The 7,484-nt window shown below is 35.7% G+C and overlaps 1 protein-coding gene across 2 annotated transcripts in view; it reads left to right on the top strand.

Moving 5' to 3' along the window:
- NUCB2 (nucleobindin 2) overlaps positions 1-7,484 on the top strand; it is a 40,656-nt gene that overhangs the window by 9,836 nt on the left and 23,336 nt on the right. The gene's annotated exons all lie outside the window — the stretch shown is intronic.

Genomic DNA, 7,484 nt, shown 5'->3' with positions numbered 1-7,484 from the left:
ACCCCCACCACCAAAATAAAAGAAGAGAAAAAAAAAAGTAAAGAAAATAATAAGGGAAAAACCCAAGACGCACTTCCTAGGGGAAAAAAACCCCAGCATGTATATACTGTTAAGTGAAACTGCAATACAATCTAAGTTTATTTTGGGAGTGTTTGCTGTATCATTGGATTTAATGAAATGTTTAGAGGTGCAGTAGGCATGACTTTGAGTAGATGATGAAAGAAAATGCAAAATGCTTATTGATTCACGATGTGGTTTCATCTTAGCTTGGGCAAACCATGCTGTATTTAACACATAGTAGCAGAATATTTACTATTGAAGCTTGAAAAGATGTGAGTTCTTTGTGTGCAATCTTTCATTTATGCACGTGAGAGGGTATTCTTTTTTTGTAATATTTTTACATTGTAGTACTTGTTTTGCTTGTTGGGGGTGTTTGCTTATTTAATACATTCCGTCAAAGACAGAAGAAGTCCTTTTTTTAACAGGAAAGAAAGATAAACAGAAGAACAGACTCTTAACTGTAGAGGACAAACTGGTGGTTACCAGAGGGGAGGTGGGTGTGGGGATGAGGGAAGTAGGTGAAGAGGATTAAGAGTACACTTATCAGGTCCTTCAGCCACTTTGAGTTGATTTTTGTGTACGGTGTAAGAGAGTGGTCTGGTTTCATTCTTCTGCATGTTGCTGTCCAGTTCTCCCAGCACCACCTGCTAAAGAGGCAGTCTTTTTTCCATCGCATACTCTTCCCTACTTTGTCAAAAATTAATTGGCCATACATTTGTGGGCCTAGTTCTGGGTTCTCTATTCTATTCTATTGGTCTATGTGTCTGTTTTTGTGCCAATACCATACTGTCTTGATGATGACAGCTTTGTAGTAGAGGCTAAAGTCTGGGATTGTGATGCCTCCCGTTTTGGTTTTCTTCTTCAATATAACTTTGGCTAAACGGGGTCTTTTGTGGTTCCATATGAATTTGAGGATAGTTTGTTCTAGCTTTGAGAAGAATGTTGGTGCAATTTTGATGGGGATTGCATTGAATGTGTAGATTGCTTTGGGTAGTAATGACAAATTTTTAAATTAAAAAAAAAGAAAGAAAATAACATACGCAGCTGAAGATAAGAAGACTAGTTAAATAAATTAGTCATCTATCTCAATATACACTATAAGTTTATTAAAATAATGACATAGTTCTATTGTTATTGAGAAAAATGCATAGGTAAGCAAAATAGATTACAGACTTTACAGACTGATTTATATAACATGATCCTATTTTATTAACAAATAAATATATGGAATGTCAAAAAAAAAAAAGAGTACACTTATCAGGATGTGCACTGAGCAATGCATAGAACTATTGAATCAATACACTGTACTCCTGAGACGAATAAAACATGGTATGTTAATTATACTGGAATTAAAAAAAAATTTTTTAAAGAAGTGAATGTTTTTATTACTAAGGACATTAGTAAGTTAATTGTCCTAATTATTTCTGGAATAAATACTAAAAGATTAGAAACTGTTAAAGGGAGAAAAGTTTTTCTATTTAAAAAAATTGTTTTTAATCTTTATTTATTTTTGAGAGAGAGACAGAGCACGAGCAGTGGAGGAACAGAGAGAGAGGTAGACACAGAATATGAAGCAGGCTCCAGGTTCTGAGCTGTCAGCACAGAGCCTGCCCTGGGACTTGAACTCATGAACTGCGAGATCATGACTTGAGCTGAAGTGAGACACTTAACTGAGCCACCCAGGCACCTCTATTTAAAAAATATTTTAATGTTAATTTTTATTTTTGAGAGAGAGAGAGAGAGAGAGAGAGTGCAAGCAGGGGAGGGGCAGAGAGAGAGGGACAGAGGATCTGAAGTGGGCTCAGCACAGAGGTCAACACAGGACTTGATCCTGTGACTGAGCTGAAATCAAGAGGGGGGTACTTAACTGACTGAGCCACCCAGCTGCCCCATGAGAAAAGTATTTCTTAAATCCTCCACTAATAAAATACAACAAAAAAGGCAAGAAAGGAGAGGAAGTAAATAATTAAAAGAGGCAGGATAAACAGAAAGTCCAAAAGAAGATGGTAGATTTAAAATCTATGATAAGGTATTTTATTGACCCTAAGACTTCATTGATATTAAGACACATCAGAATATTTCATATAGAAAAAATACTGGCAATTAAACTATTACACTATGCTTTGTCACTTACAATTTCATTTTGTATGCATTTTTAGATTCATCCAGACAGATATTTTTCTGACGTCACTTTTGGGTATACATGAAGAAATTGGTTAAAGTATTCTTAACACTTTTGCATATTCATAATCTGATTCTTATGAAACACTTTCTTGATTCAGACTTGTCAACAGCTCGCTTTCTATATAACATTGTTCTTTCCTCTATGGAGAGTGAGGGTGATTTTCTTCTGGGAAGTTCTTCAAGCCCCTTTGCTTGGAATTTTCTTCCAAGCTTCTGACACTCATTCGGCAAGCTTTAATGCCAGTGCTTTCTTGAAGGTGACAACAGAAAGTTTTAAGATACTCCTTCTTCAGTGGTTTTTGATGGAAACACTGAAGATTGCAATGGTCTAGACATGGCATCAAGAATAACATGAAGTTGTGTTACTTTTCGGGCATCCTATTCTTTAAATATTCAGATACATGGCCTCACAATGTATCAATGACCAGACTAATACACTAGCAGGTTATAGAGGATTCTTGGACATTCAAACCAGATTTAGCTAGCCTTTCTTTCGCTCAACCATCATCCATTCCCTGCTCTCCCCCACTACCCACCCTTTTATGCATACAATAACATTTTTGGGAAATTTAAAATTTAAATTTAATATGGCAGTAACTTTGGGGATAGGCATTTATGAATAGTGTTACCATGATATGCTGTTTTCTAACTGGTTCTCAGGATCTCAGCCTCATTAGCACCTTCAGCACTGGTGCACCATTTTCAGGCAGGTTAAAGAAAAGAACATCGGGATTTTGTCAGCATTTCCTATTGACTAAATTCAGCTTTGTTTTCCCCTCAAATTTCACAGAAATGATGGAGCTTCTGTTCAGTATTAGTAGGAAGTTTCTAATAAATTGACATTTGTCCTTATGATGCATGAAATCATCAAAAAAGTCTCATATTCCATATACAGGAAAACCTTGGTTTGTGAGAATAATTCATTCTGGAAACATGTTTGTAATCCAAAGCATTTGTATATCAACATGAATTTCAAGAACCATCAGCTCTGTTGTGATCATGTGACATTCGGTGTCATGTAAGACATCACTTGTTTGTCAGATTAAAATTTATTAGAAATGTTTGTTAGTCTTCTGGAACACTCACGTAACAAGTCACTTGCAATCCAAGGTTTTTTTTTTTTTTTAATTTTTTTTTAAATGTTTTATTTATTTTTGATACAGAGAGAGAGCATGAGGGGGGGAGGGGCAGAGAGAGAAGGAGACACAGAACCGGAAGCAGGCTCCAGGCTCTGAGCTAGCTGTCAGCACAGAGCCTGAGGCGGGGCTCGAACCCACGAACGTGAGATCTGACCTGAGCCGAAGCCAGAGACTTAACCGACTGAGCCACCCAGGTGCCCCGCAATCCAAGGTTTTACTGTAATTTAAAAAAATTTTTGGAGGCACTGCTAGTTTCTATTGTCATCATTTGCATTGTGTGGCTACTCGTGGGTAATCTTGTTGGATCTCAGTAACAAAGCATAATCCAGTTTTGTCTACTTGAGACTATCTTCCTGTCTAAAGTCAGGTAAAGCATTTACTTGTTCCTTTACAAGAAAGTGTAAAGTTGCTGTTATTCCGTTAACAGAAAACATTTGCTTCACTAATATCAACTACTTCATTTCTATGTTTACAAAGTAACTCTATTTCTTTAAAAAAAATTTTTTTAATGTCTATTTATTTTTGAGAGAGAGAGAGAGAGAACACAGGTGGAATAGGGGCAGAGAAAGAGGGAGACACAGAATCTGAAGCAGGCTCCAGGCTCTGAGCTGTCAGCACAGAGTCCGATGTGGGGCTTGAACCTACGCACTGCAAGATGCTAAAGTCAGACGCTTAACTGACTGAGCCACTCAAGCATCCCAAGATAACTCTATTTCAATGCCAAATTGTACTTTAATCTTTTTTGAAGGGAATAGTGATTTAAATGGTGATTTTAAATTACATTTAAAATGATGATTAAGCTCAATTTGTGAAGTACCAACAATGCAAGAACTCAATCCTTAGAAATGGAGTAGGAATAGCTATAATAAGGTTCATGTGCAGATGGTAGAGATTCTGTTGCTATTGCCACTTAGTGAATCATGATTTTAATATTCCATTAACTGAAAACACTGTCTGATTTCTGAGATGTTAAACTCAGAAAATTGTGCATTTTGAAACTGATTAAATACATTATCAGTAATTTGATTAAGTATAAACAGAGAAAATACTCCAGTTAGAAGACAAAGATCATTAGGCTGGATTAAAAAGTGTGTATGTGTGTGTTTATCTGTATGTGGGTGTGTGTCTCCACACACTAATCAAACGAAAACTACTTTAGCTATATTACTACCAGATAAAATAGACTTAAGGCAAATTGTGATATAAAAGGTCACTCAAATGTAATAAAAGATTGAATCCACCAGAAAGTTAGAAAATCTTCAATTTGTGTACATTCAATAACATAACCTCATAGGCTGAAAATATTGAAATAAAACAGCAGAATTATAAGGAAAGCAGATAAATCCAAAATCATCCTGCAAGATTTTTACTTACTTTCTAGTAATGGATAGTTTAAGCAGACAAAAATCACTAAGAATATAAAAATTGGATAATTGTAAAAAGTGAATGGCTAGTTTATTCTTCTACAAGTTAATGATGGTTTATAAATTGTATTTGTCATTTTTCTTATGTTTACATTCTTATAGGCTCAGATTTTTTGTTCGGATTTTCATGACTGTTTTAAAAATTGAAAATTAATTCATATATCATAAAATTCACACTTTTTAAAAAGTGTACAATTTTTAGTATAGTCACAAGCTGTACAACCATCATTACTGTCTAATTTTAGAACATTTTTATTACCCCTGAAAGGAACCCTATACCCGTTAGTGGTCATTTCATGTTCCTGCCTCTGCCCACCAGTAGTCCTAAACATCGTTAATCTACTTTCTCTCTCCATGGATTTGCTTATTGGATATTAGATGTATTCTATTTATTAGATACAAGTAGAATCATATAGTATGTGTCTTTTTACATCTGGCTGTACTTATTTTTAATCATTTCTGTTGTGTTTGATTTGAAAACAAACAAGTTTCTCCTTGAATTTTTAGTCTTTTGTCCTTTAAAATTATCAAAAAGTAAAACTGCTTTAGGTTTTGAAATAGTCACAGTTAATTACCTCCTTCCTGCAAAAGTAAAAATAAATCCAGGTTGATTGAAATACAAATCTGGTGATAGCTAAACCTGGAATCAAGGAGGAGCTTTCTCCTCCAGAAGCAAGGTGTAAGTTTGAGGAGAGGGCCCTCTGTATCCAAAGAGTGAAATGTTTCTGGCTTTACCTCATTTTTATTATTTGTAGACAGGAAGTTTTTTTGGTAGTTGGTTTTTGTTTTCTCTGTATCCCAGCACCCAGATCTTCTACCAGCTCTACCAATATAATTTGAAATTGGCTGAATAAGTAATATTTAGTTTAAAGGGATTTATAAATCATACAACTTAGTTATTTCATACAATTGGTGTGAGTGGAAGCAATTTTACTAGCATTTTTGATAATGTAACAGAAAAAGAAAAAAGTGGTAATAGAATTTAAGAGCGTAAAGAGTACTGAGGTCTAGTTAAATTCCCTTTTAAAAAATCAGAGAAAGTTAATTGACCTATGATCTTACAGCAAGTGAGTGGTGTAGCTGAAATTAGAATATAGACCCAAATATAACTTTGCCTTACTGTTCTTGGATATAACACCCATTTCTCTGTTTCTCGAGGATGTAAATTTACTTTTCAGATAAGCAATTCTCTTTCTTTGCAGAGGAGGTTCGTGAATGATAGGGCAAAGGGAGGCATTATGTTTTCAGATGTTAGCATGTATCAGGATCCTCTATAGGGCTTGCTGAGATCGTGCCCCCCCACCCCAAAGATTCTCCAATTGGAAGCCTTGATAATTTCATTTCTTTCTTTTTAAAACAAATAAGTTTATTTATTTTTGAAAGAGAGAGTGAGCCGGGGAGGGGCAAAGAGAGAAGGGGACAGAGGATCCAAAATAGGCTCTGCGCTGCAGGGCTTGAACTCGAACTGAGCTGTGTGGAACACTTAAGGGACTGACACCACTCCGGTGCCCCGATAATTTGCATGTCTAACACACTTTCAGGTGATACTGGTGCTGCTGGCTCAGGGATCACACTTTGAGAACCACTGCTTAAAAACAGTCATAGGCCCAGACTCTGGCTATGTGACTTATTCCTGTCTGACCCAGATCAGGTTTTTAAACTGCTATGTCTCAGTTTCCTATACTTTAAAATGGGGATAATATTTATTTCACAGGGTCTTTTTAAGAATTAATTACATAATATAAAAAAAAGTTTAGATACTGCTTGGTACATAGTAAACACTCAATTGGTGGTTTCTATATTGTTATTTGTAATGAGTCTGGGACCCAATTAAAAGTTAATAAGCCATAAAGTTAGTTAATATTTTAGGGTAGATACGCAGGGACTTCTTATTTTATCACTTTGAGATGCTGCGATGTCTGTGTGCACACACACACATATGTACACACAGATATAAACATTCATGTGTACAAACATATTCCTCTCTTGATTTGCCTTCTTATTTATGGCAGATATGACAGGACAGTGAGGAAGAGACAAACTAAAAGGGAGTCCACTTCCAAGGTTCAATAACTATAATTTATTTTTATTAATCTCAGGCTTCTCTTGTGTAAAGGTGGATGCTATTTTTAAAAAGAGCACATTTCAAAATATGTGACATAGCTGCCAGTTGCTGAAACAGAATTGCTTATTAATTGCCCTGTGTGTGTGCTGTATGATAGAAGCAGGAGAGTCGAAGGGACACTGGAGGTACTGCAAGGTGGAGTGGGGGAGTCTACATGAAAGATTCTTCTAAACTCTGGGTTGCCATCTCAAGGGATAGTCACAGTCCCTGATGAGGCTGCAAAATGAAGTCACAGAGGTATACCACTCATCTGACTTTCTGTGTGCACATTATAGAAAGTCTATTCAAATAATTTTACTGCTTATTCATTTTCCAACTATATATATATATCACATTAGGAGCCATGGAGACCTGATTCAGCTCAGGAAGTTGTATAGAAGACATCAAAATTGGCTTGAGCAGTTTAAGTCATAATTTGGGCTTTTCAGCCATGACTGCACTTAAAACTATTATGCTTTTTTTTTTTTAAAATGTTTATTTATTTTTGAGAGAGAAACAGAGTGTGAGTGAAGGAGCAGGAGAGAGAAGGAGACACAGAATCTGAAGCAGGCT

This window comes from Suricata suricatta, chromosome 11, assembly GCF_006229205.1.
Source record: "Suricata suricatta isolate VVHF042 chromosome 11, meerkat_22Aug2017_6uvM2_HiC, whole genome shotgun sequence".
Taxonomy (NCBI): Eukaryota; Metazoa; Chordata; class Mammalia; order Carnivora; family Herpestidae; genus Suricata; species Suricata suricatta.
This window is presented reverse-complemented; position numbering and strand designations above follow the sequence as displayed.